Source organism: Phodopus roborovskii, unplaced genomic scaffold (genome assembly GCF_943737965.1).
Source record: "Phodopus roborovskii unplaced genomic scaffold, PHOROB, whole genome shotgun sequence".
Classification (NCBI taxonomy): Eukaryota; Metazoa; Chordata; class Mammalia; order Rodentia; family Cricetidae; genus Phodopus; species Phodopus roborovskii.
In genome coordinates this window covers 5,034,292-5,050,943 of record NW_026126480.1, presented here as the reverse complement: position 1 = coordinate 5,050,943, position 16,652 = coordinate 5,034,292, and positions in this window count along the sequence as shown.

Sequence of the window (16,652 nt, the reverse complement as noted above, 5' to 3'; positions counted from 1 at the left end):
ATGTGACAGTGGTTACTATCACTTGTTGCACAATTATGAGGATCAGATTTCCGATCTTATCATCCATATCACAAGCCAGGTTGCCTGCAACACCTATAACTACAGCCCTTGTCTAACCTTTGCACCCACCATAGGCCTACACCTGTGCATACATCACAGAGATGCACAACAAACACAGAAATAAGTCTTTTAGAAAAATGGAAACATAGCCGGGCGTTGGGGATGCATGGCTTTAATCCCAGCACTCGGGAGGTAGAGGGAGGAGGATCTCTGAGTTCAAGGCCAGCCTGATCTACAGAGTGAGTTCCAGGACAGGCTCCAAAGGCACAGAAAAACCCTGTCTCCAAAACCAAAAGAAAAAAAAAAAAAAAAGGAAACGTCTTGACAGTTTTAAAATCAAACATTGTACCCTTGAATCCAAATATACATTAATTTATTTACATATTTAGGAATGATCATAGAGAAATATGTCTTTGTTATGTGTAGTGAAAATACTGCAGTTCATAACATGTTGGCATTGTATGCACAGCTCAAAGTATATGTTATATGTTCAAAACCAAAGCTTCAGTGAACTCACACAGTTAAACAGGCAAGTGCTATCAGAAATACCTTAGATTCCTTGTACATTATTTTTTTTTTCTTTTTCCAGAAACCTTTTACTGCTACCAATGTGGGTTTTGTTTTTTGGTTTGTTTTTTAACTCCCAAATTAAATTGTGTGACCCATTGTTTAAGAAGCTGGGCCTAGTATATATAATCAAAAAAATCAGAATCTGGTATGTGTTATGGCAGGAGACAATAGCCAAAAAGAAGAGCAATTCCCAGATTCTGGAGTCAACACCTTGGCTGTACCTATGAAATCTTGCAAACTCCTTGTTGCCTTCCTTTGCCATTCCATGCTGGAGCTATTCCACACCTTTATTCTCCTTATATCACCAACAAACCACTTTCCTCTTTCCCTCGTTTCATATGTAATATTCAGATCACTCACTCTTGTGGTTGTTTGAATGGGATATCTCCCATAGTATTGGGCATTTGAATACTTGGTTTCCAGTTGGTGGTGCTGTTTGGGCAGGTATGGCCTTATTAGATGTGTCATTGGGGAGAACCCTTTGAGCTTAAAAAGCATCTGCCATTTCTTATTTGCCATCTTCTTTGTGCTTGCACTTCACAATGTAAGCTCTCAGCTTGCTCCTATCACCATTTCTGCCTACTGCCATGCCTCCCCACCGTTATGGACTGTTATCCCTCTGGAACCCTAAGCCCGAATAAACCCTCTTCAAGTTGTTTTTGTCATGATGACTTATCAGAGTAATTAAAAAACAAAAATTGTTGGTACAACTCAGCTTGCCACACCTACATCTGTTCAATTTTCTAGGTCTGTACCACTCGTGTCTTAAAAAAATGATGCACAGAAGTGTGGTTGTAATCTTTCTCTATGGGCTTTTATTTTAATTCATTGTGCCTCTCTTTTTGGGATCTTGTACCAAATAATACCTCCTATAGTTGCTGTGTCTCCTTCCCAAAACCTTCATTTTGACAATATACAAATGAAAGAGAAGAATAAGTAGCCAAATAGCACCTATTGCCTGGGTCCCTTTTCAGCCTTTGATCTCTATGTGTTTATGTCCTTGGAAGGCCATGACCAAAAGCAACTTGTAGAGGAAAAGTATTGTTTACACATTCACATTACAGTTCATCAAAGGAAGTCAGGGTAGGAATGGGAGCAGGAACCACAGGAATGCTTAGTGGCTAGCTCATCCTGCTTTCTTATAAAGACACCTCCATAGGGTTGGCACATTACTACTCCCCATCTTTTTTTTTAACATGTCGATCCCAGTTCCCTCTCCCTCCCTCACTTTTACCCACTCTGCCCTTTCACATGTACCCTAACCACCCTCCCATCCCCCCACCCCAATTCCATATGTAAGGAAATGCCATCCAGTTGGAGTCATGTAGATCTGATAGGTCATGTGAAGTAGAGACTAGGGCTTCTCTCCTGTCTCTAGGTTAAGGCAGTTATCCTTCCATGGGGGATGTGTTAGCAAGGTCCTTTTGTGCACCAGGGATACATCCTGGCTCCATTGTCTGAGGTCCCTTAGACTCCTTCTGGCTGAGACCCATATTCAGGGGGGCCTGACTCCCCATCTTATCCCCTATAGAATAGACCCACCTACATCAATCATTAATCAAGGAAGTACACTGTAGACTTGCCTACAAGCAACCTGGAAGAGGCATTTTCTCAATTGAGGTTCCTCTTCCCAACTTAGGTCATGTTAACAAAACCCAAGCAGGATTGTGTGTCCTATTTAGATAAATAAGTGGTTTTACATTTGCAGAACCATTGAAAGGTTAAGTGTCAGAGAAGACATTTCATCCCTAATATTTCTACATGAGTTTCCTTCAAAGAAGAATTTCTGTATTGCCATGGTGCCATCACATGACAAAACAGCAAGTATTTTTTAACAACCCTTATTCAAATTTTTCCATGTATATTCAAACTATCATATAATTAGGATTTTATCAAGATCTGTCTGATGTTTGTCTCTTTGGTGTCCTGGTGCCTTCGCTCTTTCCATAACACTGTCTTTATGAAAAGGTGATGAAAATATTTTCTGCATTCTAGACTCTAGTCCCAGCATTCACTGTAAATAGCTATAAAAGATTTGATTAGGTCTGACTTTGCACAGAAGTGTTCATGGTTTATGATGTGCATTTATCTCATCAGGAGACATCATATCAAGTTGCCCCACTATATGATAATAAGGTTCAGTTGCTTGGATAAGAGAAATGACTCAACAGCCTAAGAGCAACTCCTCTTGCAGAGGACCTGAGTTTGGTTCCCAGCATTCATATTGGGCAAATCATAGCCACCTGTAACCCCAGCTCCGGGGATCTGATGCTGTCTTCCAGCTTTGCAGACACAAGCACACAAGCATAATTTGGAATAAATTTTTAAAAGAATTTTGGTTCACCAGATTCTCTGAAACTTGTAGGAAGATTCAATGGTTTCACTGAGATAGGACAGAGTATTACTAGATGGAAGAGACTGTGGAGGACCTGAATGACCTAGGCTGACATGCAAATTGTTTGCCAAGGGCTAAACCTATAAGACAAGGGTAAGAGCAACAAAGGGCTCTTACTCAAAAACAAATTTGGTGATTTCCAAAAAAAAATTGTAGACTACAGGGTACTCTTGTGGGAGCTGAATAATAACAGTAATCTCTCAAACAGTAAAAGATGCAGAAATATATGAAGGAAGAAAAGGATATTAGGTCAGCAAGCTAAACACCACCTCATCTGAGCAGTTTCCTGGTTTAAGGGACAGGACCCAGAAGCTGCTACCAAGAAGTAAGCCATATGAAATCCAGGCAATCCTTTCTTCCTCACAAGCCTGCAGTCCTCAGTCTTCAGTGTGGGTGAAACAGTGATCCTCCAGCAAATGGATGAGCAAAAGACAGAGATACCATTTTGTCATCTGGTGTGACTAGGATGACAGTGGCAAAGCACATCTTGAGATTATTGTATACAGTGACCTACCAGGGTTAAGAGCCTCCATTTGACCTATCACAACTCCTAGATGCAGGAAGACCCAGATAGGCAGTTTTAGACTGCAGGAATCCAAAGGATGCTGGCAGGCAGCAGAAAGCTGTCCCAGGCTAAGAGCATAAGGAGCTATCACTGCCCTTGGTATCAGGGAACAGATCTCTTCAACTGGAATTACTATGAAATTTGATAATTCTGTTCCTGAGGCAACAGTTGGATCAAACCCTGGAGCCATCTATTCTGTCATTTGCTGCTATAGAGCCCGAGAACTCTTGAAATTTCAGGGGTATTTGTCATTTTTTAACAGCTGAATAAAATTGCATGTTGTGTGCTAAGTTAAAGTCAAAGTACACCTGCATTGAGGCCTTTGCACACTCTATGCTTTGTGCCTACAAAACATTCCCTTCACTTCCCTCTTGTCTGTTTTCAAGTGGCATGTTGTTGTTAAGACTTTCCTTTGCTCATCCTATGTGAAATAACACTATACGATCACTATATTGCTTCCTTGTCCTGGCTTACTATCTCCATAATAACTGTCAACATGTGGCATACTATGTATGTCCTTATTTTCTACCTTGTTCCATACGATGCAGATCCTGAAAGTAACTGAATTTTCATTCCTGATATAGTCCCAGCAACTAAACCATGATTTGGCATGTGATAAGTGATAGATAAATAAGGCAAGTATTAATTTTGTTGTTGTCATTCTATACAAAAAACCCAAGATTCCATGGATTTCTGTCTGCAGCAACAACCCAGACTAGATTCAGAACATGAGTTGAGTAGAATCAAGACACTGTTTCTCCTTTTTTTGCCATCTTGAGTCTGCATATTTCCAGTCAGAGCATGTGTTTCTAGCATTCTTTGGGAGGGTCCCCTAAGGTATAGAATCCCTGCCCTGTATCTTTAGCTGAGACCTCCCTAGTGCCTGATGTGTGCCTTACCTTCATAAGTCAGCACTGTATGAGAGATAAGCTTCCAAAGGAAAGAAAAGAAACCTGAGATTCAAAGAGCTTAATTTGTTCAAAGTACTGCTTTTACTGAAAGCCTTTGCCTAGAATTCTATCTTCATCCTGTCTTTGCTTAGAATGTGTGCTCTTCCTACTCCAAAGCATGAATGAGCATCATACTGTAGGTCTTAAGCTCCAACAGTATAGGTAAAAGTAGGAAAGACTTGTTTTCTTTGCTTATTTTTACATAGATATTAAAACATAACTATTCTTTGAAAACTTGAATGTACACTAGGTGTAAAAACTGAGAATATCTTGTATTATTGTCATGGTTCCCTGAAACTAATAAAAACAAGATTTCAGTTCCTAAAATGGCCTACAGTTCTTGAAATAATTCAGTTGTGAGCACCAGGCCAAAAGCACACCATGTGATTGTTACTGTAAATAGAGATCCAAGTTTCATCCCGAGACTGGGTCTATTTAGGGGTATGTAGACAGAGGTCACGTATTGTCTGCCAGGTACTAGAAATAATTTAATAAAAATCCTCAAACTTTTTAATCATGGTTTTCCAATTTATGAGATACTTGTTTGCCCACATGAGATGCACAATGATTTTAACATAGATAGTTAGGGGATAAGCTATAATTATACTTTCTTATGGTGACCAATATTGATGTATTTATAAATGAGCATTTTAGGATTTATGCAGATTTGCAAGGCATCCCATTTTGCTAATGGGAAAAACAATGTGTGAAGTTTAGTAACTTTCTAAAGACCTTTGAAGGGAAAGTGTGATTGAGGGTGTGTTAGGGTTTCTGTTGTTATGAAGAGACACTGACCACAGCAACTCTTATAAAGGAAAACATTTAATTGGGATGGCTCACTTATAGTTCAGAGGTTTAGTCCAATATCATCATGGCTAGAAGGAAGGCAGCATATAGGCAAACATGGTGCTGGAAAAGGAGCTTGCAGGCAACATTTGGCATGGCTTGAGCATATATGAGACCTCAAAGTCTGCCTCCACAGTGATACACTTCTTCCAACAAGGCCACACCTCCAAAAGTGTCGTTACCAAATGAATGTAAATGGAGGCTTATTCTTTCTTATGAATGTCTGGCCTTTGACTTATTTCTAGCTAGCTTTCTTTAAATTATTCCATCTATTTTACCTCTGGGCTTTTGCCTTTTCTCACTTCTGTAATTTCATTTTTACTCTTACTCTGTGGCTAGCTGTGCGACTGGGTAGCTGACTGCTTCTTTTCTCACTCCTAGATCCTTTCTTGTTTTCCCATCCTTCTTTTTCTCCTTTTATTTAGTCTCTCTGCTGTCAGCCCCATCTATCCTTTCTCTTGCCTCACTATTGGTTGTTCAGCTCTTTATTAGACCAATCAGACCAATCAGGTATTTTATTCTAGTGTGAGGTTATTTATTGCCTGTGTTTATATGGGTGCAGGTAACTTCCTGGGGTTTGAGTTTTCCTTCTAGTACCCTCTGTAGGGCTGTATTTGTGGATACATGAAATACCTTGTTTTCTCCATCTATGGTGATTGACAGTTGCTGGGTATAGTGATAGTAATCTGGACTGGCATCCATGGTCTCTTACAGTCTGCCAGTCCAGGCCTTTGTGAATTTTAGGGTCTCTATTGACAAGTTGGGTGTGATTCTAATAGCTCTGCCTTTATATGTTACTTGGCCTTTTTTCTTGGCTGGTTTTAATAGTCTTTCTTTGTTCTCTATGTTTAGTGTTTTGATTATTATGTGGCAATGATATAGTTTTCTTATATTACATATGGTCTTTCCCTCTCTCCCATGCACCTCCCCGACCCCCCTGCCATCCCATCCTCCCACACACACACTCCACAGAGAGGGTGATACCTTCCAGGAGGGATCATCAAAATCTGTTAAGTCATTTGGAGTAGGGACTAGACCCTCCCTCCTGCTTCTAGGGGAATCCCTCCATGTGGAATGTTCTCCCAAAGTCCTTTCATGCACCAGGGATACATCCTGGTTTCACTGTCAGAGGTCCCTTAGACTTCCCAGGCCTTCTGAGACCTACATTCAGGGGGTCTGAGTCGGTCCAATGCTGGTTTCCCAGCTATCAGACTGGGGTCCATGAGCTCCCCCTTGTTCAGGTCATCTGTCTCTGTGGGTTTCTGTAGCCTGGTCTTGACCAACATTTTCTTATCACTCTCCCTTCTCTGCAATGGATTCTAGGAGTTCAGTTCAGGTTTTGCTGTGGATGTCTGCTTCTGTTTCCATCAGCTACTAGATGAGGGCTCTATGATGGCATATAAGTTAGTTATCAATCTCATTATCAGGGAAGGACATATAAGGTAGCCTTTCCACTGTTTCTCAGATTATTAGTTGGGGTCAGTCTTGTAGGTCTCTGGACATTTCTCTAGAGTCAGTTTTCTCTTCAAACCTATAATGGCTTTCTCTATCTCTATTATGGTCTCTCTCTCTCTCTCTCTCTCACACACACACACTCTCTTTCTCTCCCTCTTTGATCTTGTCTATTTATCACCCTGACTCAATCTATCAATCACATGTTCTCCCCTCCTCCCTCTCCTCTCTTAACTCCCTCTCTACTCACTGCCCCCCCACTCCCAATATGCTCAGATCTTGTTCCTTTCCCCTTCTGTGAAGGACCTTGTATGAATCTCTTAGATTCCTCCTTGTATCCTAGTTTCTCTGGCAGTGTGAAATATATGCTGGTGATCCTTTGCTCTAAAATTCATATATGAGTGAGTACATACCATGTTCCTCTTTTTGTGATTGGGTTACCTCACTCAGGATGATTTCTTCAAGTTCCATCCATTTGCCTGTGAATTTCAAGATTCCATTGTTTTTTTTTTTTTTTTTACCCCCTCTGAGTAGTATTCCATTGTGTAGATGTGCCACATCGTCTTTATCCATTCTTCAGTTGAGGGGCATCTAGGTTGCTTCCAGGTTCTTACAATTACAAATATTCTGCTATGAACATAGTTGAACAGATAGATGTTTTTGTTGCATGGATGTGGATCATTTGGGTATATGCCTACGAATGGAATTGCCAGGTCCTGTAGTAGACTGACTCCCATTTTCCTGAGGAACTGCCATACTGATCTCCAAAATGGTTGTACAAGTTTGCACTCCCACCAACAGTGGAGGAGTGTTCAAGAGATTTTCTATTTCTTTTTTTCTTTATTTCTTTTTTTGTTTGTTTGTTTTGTTTCGTTTTGTTTCAAGACAGGGTTTCTCTGTGTAGCTTTGGAGTCTGTCCCTGCACTCGCTCTGTAGACCAGGCTAGCCTTGAACTCACATAGATCTGCATGCCTCTGTCTCCCAAGTACCGGGATTAAAGGCATGCACCACCACTACTCAGCACTCAGCAAGATTTTCTTTTCTGATCCAATCTATTTGGTGTCCTGTAAGATTCTTGTAGCTTTATGGGCATGTCCTTCTTTAAATTGGGAAATTTTTCTTTCATTATTTTTTCGGGCTTCTCCTATTCGTATTATTCTTATGTTTGGTCTTTTCATAGTGTTCCAGATTTCTTAGATGTTTTGTGTCAGGAATTTTTTAGATTTAACATTTTCTTTGACTAATGATTGTCTTAATCTCCTGAGATTCTATCTTCCATCTCTTGTGTTCTGTTGGTGATACTTGCATCTGTATCTCCTGTTCACTTACCCTGATTTTCCATTTCCATGGTTTCCTCCATCTCTATTGTCTTTGATTCTATTTCAGGTCTTGACAGTTTCCTTCAACTGTTTTTTTTGGGGGGGGGTTCTTTTAGGGATTTATTGATTTATTCCAATTTTTGTTTGTCTTTTCCTCGGATTTTTAAAGAGATTTTTCATCATCTTTAAGGCTCTCTATCATCTTCATACAGTCATTTTTAAAGTCGCTTCCTTGTGTTTCGATTGTGTTGGACTGTTCAGGTCTGGCTGTTGTAGCTGGGCTTTGGTGATCCATATTGCCCTTTCTGTTATTGATTGTGTTGATCTCACTATACTATTCTTTGTAGAGGTGTTTCTTTAGCTCACAGCTCTTGAGGTTCTGGGATAGCACCATTACTGACTGGAGCTTTTATAAGGGAAGTTGTCATCATTTGGTAAGACAAGAAACCAAAGAGGGCCCTCTCTCTCCTTCCCTCCCCGCCTCTCTGCTCTCACTCTTGATCTCTCCTCTCTTTCTCCTCTCTCCTCCGTCTCCTCACTCTCCTCTCCATCTCGTTCCTCTCTCTCTTCTCTCTCCTCTCACTCTTTCCAGTCTCTCCTCTTTGCTCTCTTCTCTTCTTTCTCACTACTCTCTCATCTTTCCTCTCCCTGTTTTCTATCTCACTTTCCTCTCTTCTATGTCTCTCTCCCCTCCCTCCTCCCCCTCTCTCTTCTCTATCTCTCCTCTCAGTCCTGTTTTATCCCTCCTCTCGTCTCTCTTTCCTCTCTGCCTTCTTTCTCTCCCCTCTCCTCTCTTTCTCTCCTATATCTCTTCTCCATCCTGTCTATCCTCTCTCTCTCCTCTCTCCCCGCTCCGTTATAATTTTTTAAAGTGGCGCACAAAACAAAGACACCATGCAACAGAATTTTGTTTGTTTGTTTTTGTTTTGTTTTTGGTTTTGTTTTATTGAGGGAAAGTGAATGGGAAAGGGGGGAGGGAAAAGGGAGATCAGCTTCTGGGGATAAGGATGACAGAAGAGAAGAGAGAGAGACATAAGAGAAAGAGGAGACAGAAAGACAGGCAGAGAAGCAAAAACAAAAAGAGAAAAATGGGACGTGGGCAGAACCCTTTTAAAAGGAAATGTAATGAATGTGCACAAGTGATGCTCTTAGTGGCTGCAGCTGAGGACATACCCTATCAGAACCCCAAGAATAGGCCGGAACAAATGCCTAAATACCAACACTCTGTCCCCTCTTGCTATTTTCTATCTCTCACTATCTCTTCTCCACTTTCCTCTCTCTCTCCTCTCCCTCCCCCCCCCCCACTCTCTCCTCTTTAGACTTTCTCTTTGTAGCACTGGCTGTATACCAGGCTGTCCTGGAACTCAGAGATATGCCTGCTTCTTCTCCCCCAAATTCTTGGATCAAAGGCTGAGCCGCCACACCCAACAGGGTCTCTTTTTTACTCTTCCCTTCTCCCGCGTTTTGCATCACCCATCCCTACAGTGTAGGGTACTCAATGGATTTTCATCACAGTCACTTTGTTAAGCCATTTTGGCTCAAGAAGACTATGCACTGAACTGGTGCCATAGAATATGTGTAACATCCCAGAAATTGTATATGCAGGGGTTTCTGATATCCCTTTTCAAGATGGCTCCTCACTGCAGGTTTGCTGGGGAATGATATGAAATCCTTTTCCAAAGCAAAGCTAATAAGTAGATTTCAGGCTTTCCTGTTACAAAAGCCTACAAGGGTTGCAAAACCTTGCAGTAGCCAGTACTATAAGCAGCCTTGCTGGCAGTTCATTGAAACTAATTTTTTTGTCTTCCCTTAACCCACCAGAGGGGCAGTAGATAGCCTGTATATTTCTCTTACTATACTGTTGTCTCAATACCCTGAATCTCACAAGTGCTTATTGTCACTCAACTCAAAATGCAGCTACATACCTGTTGCTCTTGTTTTTCATTACAGTAAAGCAGGTGAGTGCTGGGTGTTCCTAATCAGCTGTTGTATTCAACCAAGTCTTGTGTCTGCCATACAAATGTTACAAGATGGAAGGTGAGAGCCAAGTATTGGAGCTGGAATGAAGTTTGAGAAAAGGTACATTTCTTTACCTCTTTTTGTAATAGTGGTAAGGGACAGGGTGACTCTAAAAGGCAGATTCCTGTTCAGCTTATACCATATGCTCAACACATGGTAATATATACATGAACGTATGAATGTCTCACTGGTGACTAATAAAAGTACTCCCGGTTTTAATTCAGTAGGAAACATCTTAAGTGATATCTCTTCAGAACTATGTCATGTATTTAGCTAGAAGGAAGCTTAAAAGAAATACCCATACTTTGAAATTGAAAAATTAAAGGCTGAAAAGCCCACTGAAATAGGAATACAGTTTATACTCCTGGTTACCAGTGTATTACCCCATCTAATGCAACACAGGATAAAGTAACTGTCTCCTCATTATCAGTAACTAACATGGATGATTTTCACATCCTGAATATGACAAACTAGTCTCATTTAGTGTTATAACCTAAGAAAGCTTTAAAGGTTCTAGTGTAGAGGAGACATATACACAAAGTGTTCAATGACTTGTCAAAGTTCTGCCAGCTAGAGAATCAACATTCAGACTCAGACAATCTGGAGCCTCAAGTGCAGGTCACATTCCACATTATACTGAAGGACATGAGTGTATTTGAAGCTGATTTGGTTTTGACATATTGACATGGTATATGACCCTCCAATCGGGGGCAAAAGGAAATGTTTATTTATGTACAAGTACATGGGAAATCAATTTCCATTCAGCTTTTTAAAAAAAATTACAAATAAAAAGATTTTGTTAAATACATTCATTCTTTACACACAAAATACATTCTTTACACTTTTACTCTCATTATGAATTCATTCTTAATAATAAAAACTTAAAACTTCAACACTCTATAGATTTGGCAATTTGTCTATCATTTTCCCAAGAAAGAAGATCCAAATGTTGAGATAGCTGATAAATAAGAAACCACACCTTTAAAATGCTTCTTCATTGATCCTACAAGGTTTAATGAATGCCCTCTTCAGTATGATTGGTAGCTGTCTTTAAAAGAAAGCTGAACACTTTGAAATTCTCAGTGATGACAATGGAATTTCTACAAAGACTGAAGGAGTTCTCATGAAATTGATAACCAAATCAAAAAGACATCCTCACAGAAAGATCCTTTGCAAACATACCTAACAGCTAGGCATTATTCAGGGGTCAGTTGACCAATTTAACCAAGATTTTAAGTTTCATTCTCCAAGCAGGACTTAAGAGATTATACTCAAATAAATACAAATTGCTTATTAATCTAATTGTTTTTGAGATGTGTAAGGAACCATATGACCATGTACAAAAATGACATAAATGTTCTAGCAGCATTACTTACACTAACCACAAAGTGGAAACAATCTAAATGTCCAATATGTGATTAACTCACAAATGAAATAATCACACACACACACACACACACACACACATACACACACACAATGGAATATTACTTAGCCACAAAAAAGAACATAATGACTCAGGCCACAACATAGATGAGCCTTGAAAACTTAACAGAAGCCAGGCACAAGAGGCCACACATTGTATGATTATAGCACATGAAAGGAGAATCCATAAAGACAAAAAACAGGTGGATCATTGCCAGATGCTGGGGAAGGAGGAGGTTTGGCTGCTAATGTATACAGAGCCTTTAGGGAATGACATTTTCTGAAGTTAGACAGTAGTGACAATGTACAATATAGTGAGTATACTAAAAACACTGAATTTTATCCTTCAAAGAGCTAAGTTACTGTATTTGAATTACGGGAATCTTTAAAAGATACAATTTAACTTTGAAATGTTTTGTTTGGGTTCCTGGTTCCTCTTTGTCCCCTTTTTGAAACTGGGTTGGTTTTTTTATAAATCTTCTTTCTACACAATGTATTTAACTAATTGTACTTGAGTTATCAGTGGCTTAGATTTCTAATGGCCTTTTTATTAAGTAAAAATAATACATGGACACAAAATATATATTGTACCATTAACATCTGCATATTGACATTTAAGACCAAGAACTATGTTTATATTAGATTATTAGGATTTATATAGTGATTATATATATGTGCAGTTTACTGATAACCTATGCATAAAACCAGTAGCCATATATTAGGGAATGAGTTCATAAAATTCACCAGTCAATCTCTTTGCTGAAACTGTATATGTAAAATATCTGTGTTTTAATGGAGAGATAAGAAAATGAAGAAAATCAAGGATTTTCTAAATCGTCACAAAGCAGCTTCTGTAAATATTTTAACTAGCTGCTGAGATCTCCAGAATTAAATATTTTGCATTTTATTTCATCCCTATGCTAAAAATCATGCATTAAAGTGTATGCGATAATATACAGGGCATACTTTTATTCAAATTCTTGTCTTAGTTCTTCATTGAAATTTTTAGCAGAATTTTTCTTCTTTTCTGAAAATAGTGATTTTACTCATGCACTAGTTAAGACAGCTTTGTGTATCTTGTTTAGACACCATCAAGGAGCTCCAACCATCTGGTATGTCTAGACGGACACTCCAATGAGTAGAAGTTAGAAGCCAGCATCCCACTCATTTGAAATGTTTTATATCATGGACTTGAAAATCCCAGCCAGTCCTTAAAGGATAAAATAACTTTTAAAATTTTCATTTAGTAAATCAACTGACATTCATTGTCAAATAGTCTACAAGAAAGTTCCACTAGCATTGTGTAATTGTATATTTGTGTATTTATTCCTAATGATTACATTCCAAAAGCAGTATGCTTAGCAGCTGTTTTTCATAGGGCTTTATCAAGTTTACTATTATTATTTTATCCAGGCATAACTGTGTAATCTTAAATAAGAGCTATGTGCCATTCAACTACTAGTGAATTATTCTAACCAGATTCTTTTCTTATTCTGTACATGAATTTTTGCTCTGTTGGGAGATTAGTAACCCAATTTTTATTTCAAAGGGTAGCACATACCCTTTGAACATTTGGAGTATTAGTAATACATTCATCAAGTAATGTCACATATGGAATTAAATTCTACAAGCAGATCACATAACTGCAATTTATGCTCCCATTTTTACCTCCAGATGGAAAGAAGAACCACACAACCAGAATGACTCTTCCCTGGTCATTCATTATACGTTAGAGTACAAGGAGAAATGCATGGGTAATTGAAGAGCTAATCAACAGTTTGATTATCTAAGTCTGATCCCAGTAAGAAACTGAGAGTTAAACAACAACTACCCTGATGTTCACCGAGATGATAACAATAACCACCTCAACATGCTTTTATGACTTAGTTTTCAAACACAGACAAAGGGCAATAATAGACAGCATATGTGACCCCTTAAAGATAACAACCATGCCATTTTCTTTCCGTGGAGGAGGAGATCAAGAAGAGGTTTACATTGCACTGTGAGGTATTTCAGTTCTAAGAGTTTCCTGATAATAAGGAATTTACAACCCTGGAATCATTTGTTGAGACAGAATGTCTTTCAAGATGTATGGAAAGAAACATAAGTGATTGGCATCTAAAAGCAAAGTAAATCAAAGATTTCCGTGTAGAAATGGAATTCCTTTCTTTGTAACAGACTGCCCCAAACCATTTCTTAAAATCTTGAGATGGAGTCTCCCTATGTTGCCCTAGCTCCCACCTCAGCTTCCCAAGCACCTGGGACAAAAGTCCCTACTTCCAAAAGTGTAAAACACAGAGAGGGGTGGGGAGAGAATCCCTAATATTTGAGTTCTTTCTATTTGCTGAGCAACATATTTTACATTTCTCTCATCTAACTTTCAGCTTATTTCTAACAGGTCCATCTCATAGATGATAAAACTCCTTTCAAACTTTGCCCCATTTTTATGCCTCTCCCTATATCCCTCTAGTGTAGCCAATGACCAAGAATTTCATCAAAATATGGTGCAGCATCTGCCATTCTGCTTCAAACCAGTGAGAGGGGGATTAAGAAGTTAACTCATATGCCTGATGAGGCCAAAGAAAAACTAGCAACCAGCCTTGGCCTTCCATTATCCAAGGAGTCAGAGAAAGTCCCACCCAAATTCAAGTATGTTTTTCTCCATTCTGATTCAAGTACAAAAGTCTTTGCTAAAGCCTAAGGAAGAGCCACCTGTCAGACTGGAAAGGGTACAAGCTACTTTATAAATGCAAGCTCATAAATTTTAATTAGAAAAAATTACTTTGTTACTTTATTTTCAAGTTAAAACCCTGTTTTGATACTTTGTACATGAAGCAAATTAAACTTCACCCTTTCAAAGTTACTTTGCCCAGAATCAGGGAAACCTATCAAATGTCATTTGCAATTTCCTCAAGCAGACCTTCAGGATGGATTTCTGCTGTGACCCTCCTGCCCTCCTCTCATGGGACACTGGACTACCGGGAGAGTCTGTAATGGAAGATCCTCCTATGCTAAAACACTTCCAAAACCCTGAAGAGAATACATGGTTTGTTAAGTCAAATGAGAAGAGCGACTTCCATGATTTCATGTAACCCGGGCGTTGAGATACCTCTTCCATGTTTAACATGGAAACTAGTTTGATTTCAACAGGGATTGACAAGGCATTTCTAGTTTTGGACTTTATGGCAGATCAGTCTCTTGACCTAAGGACATGCAGCTAACCTCTTCCCTAGAGAGTACTGCATTTGTGACGGAACAAAAGCCTTTTATTATTATTTTTTAAAATATCATTAACTGTTGGTCAACATATACAACAATTTAGAAACCTGAGCATCTGGTTCAATCCTCAGTCAACAATGTATGTCATCTTCATGTTTTCTTAATACACTTTGTATCAACCCTTTGCTTCACAAGCCTGCTGCTACCAGAGGGTTCCTTTTTTTTTTTTTTTTTTTTTTTTTTAGAAATTCTCCCTGTGCCTTCAGCCTTCAGTGTGGTGGGCTCCATTCTACCTCTCTGAACTGTGAAGCATTTATTAATTCCTCTCTAACACATCCCCCAAAAATCCTTCAAATAATCCTCAACTATCTTAACTGTTAAATTCATTTACACAGCTAGTTATCCCTCCATTTGTTTCAAATTTGAAAGATCACCAAGCAAGCCATGGTGGCTCACATCCATACTCCCAGTAAGACTGAGGCATGAGAATGAGTTCAAAGCCAGCCAGAACTATATTGTGATTTCTATGTCAGTGTGATTTCTCGAGCTGTAGACTGAGATCTGATCTCAAAAAAAAAAAAAAGTAAGAATCAGTGCCTCTCAGGAGTAGTGATAACATGAATAGTCTCAGATTTAGGAAGGAAATGAAATGCCAGCTACATTATTCAACATTAATGACTCATCTGAAGGGACAATATCTTAAACCAATATTGCCTGCATGCAGAATATAAGGGAAGGCAGTGTTTCTTTCAAACATAGATAAATTCATGCCACAGAAACAGTAAACCCAGAGAAGAAAATATACCTTCGTTTAGTGTTTGACAATAACTGCTTATGTAGAATACATTTTGTCAGAAGGATGAGGTGTGAAACATACCTGTCAAGACCATTGTTGAAGGAAGAAAGTAATTGCAGTTTTAAAAAAAAAACTTTAAAAAACTGAAACAAAAGACATCCAAACCTACAACTTCTTCCAGAAGCTAATGGAAAAGTGACCCTTAAGTGTGTATGTCCATGAGATGCACAGCATTCTGTAGGATTATGACTCAGAAAGTTCCCCTATCTTTAAGGCCACCAGTATAATACATGGGGGAATGGGGGAGGTGTGGAACAAGTTCAAAATGATGGTATTTTTTCAGAATTAGTCTAACAGAAAGTTCATGCTGTGAGATAGCTCAAAGAGAAGACTGGCAAATCCTTGATCTAACACTAGGAGGCACTCGGGTTCTTCCAAGGTATATGTTCATAAACTGAAGATAAGAATCTGCTTCCTCCCTCCATCAAGCTATTGCTTGGAAACATACTAGTCCAAACATCCTGTTTTGGTCAGTGATTTCTTTTAAAATAATTTAATAATCAAAACTTGATGTAATGTCATGCTAATACATTTGTTTTATTTTTTAGTTATTGTTTTGCCACTTAAGGAAAGATGTTAACATTTAAAAAAAAAAAAAAAGTGACAAAATATGGGGCCAAAATTAAAGCCAGGAAAAAAACCAACGATGTAACTTAGAAGTCTATACAAAAATAACTGGCTCTATGTAATTAAGTATTAATATAACCCAACAGATCTAATAAAAAGAATACAAAGGAACATAGCTTTGTGTAAGAAAAGGCGAAACCACTAAGTTCTTTGAGGATACCATCTATATAAAGCCTTATCAGAAAATTATATGATTCCATAGATCATTTCCAAGCAGTGTTTTAACTGGAGCTACAGAAGATTGCCATATACTTAATAATAGAAGAAGAGATGGTCTTGTCAGGATAAGTCAAACTACATTACAATAAACCAAATCTTGCTTTTTTTTTTTTTTTTGTTCACCAGTAAA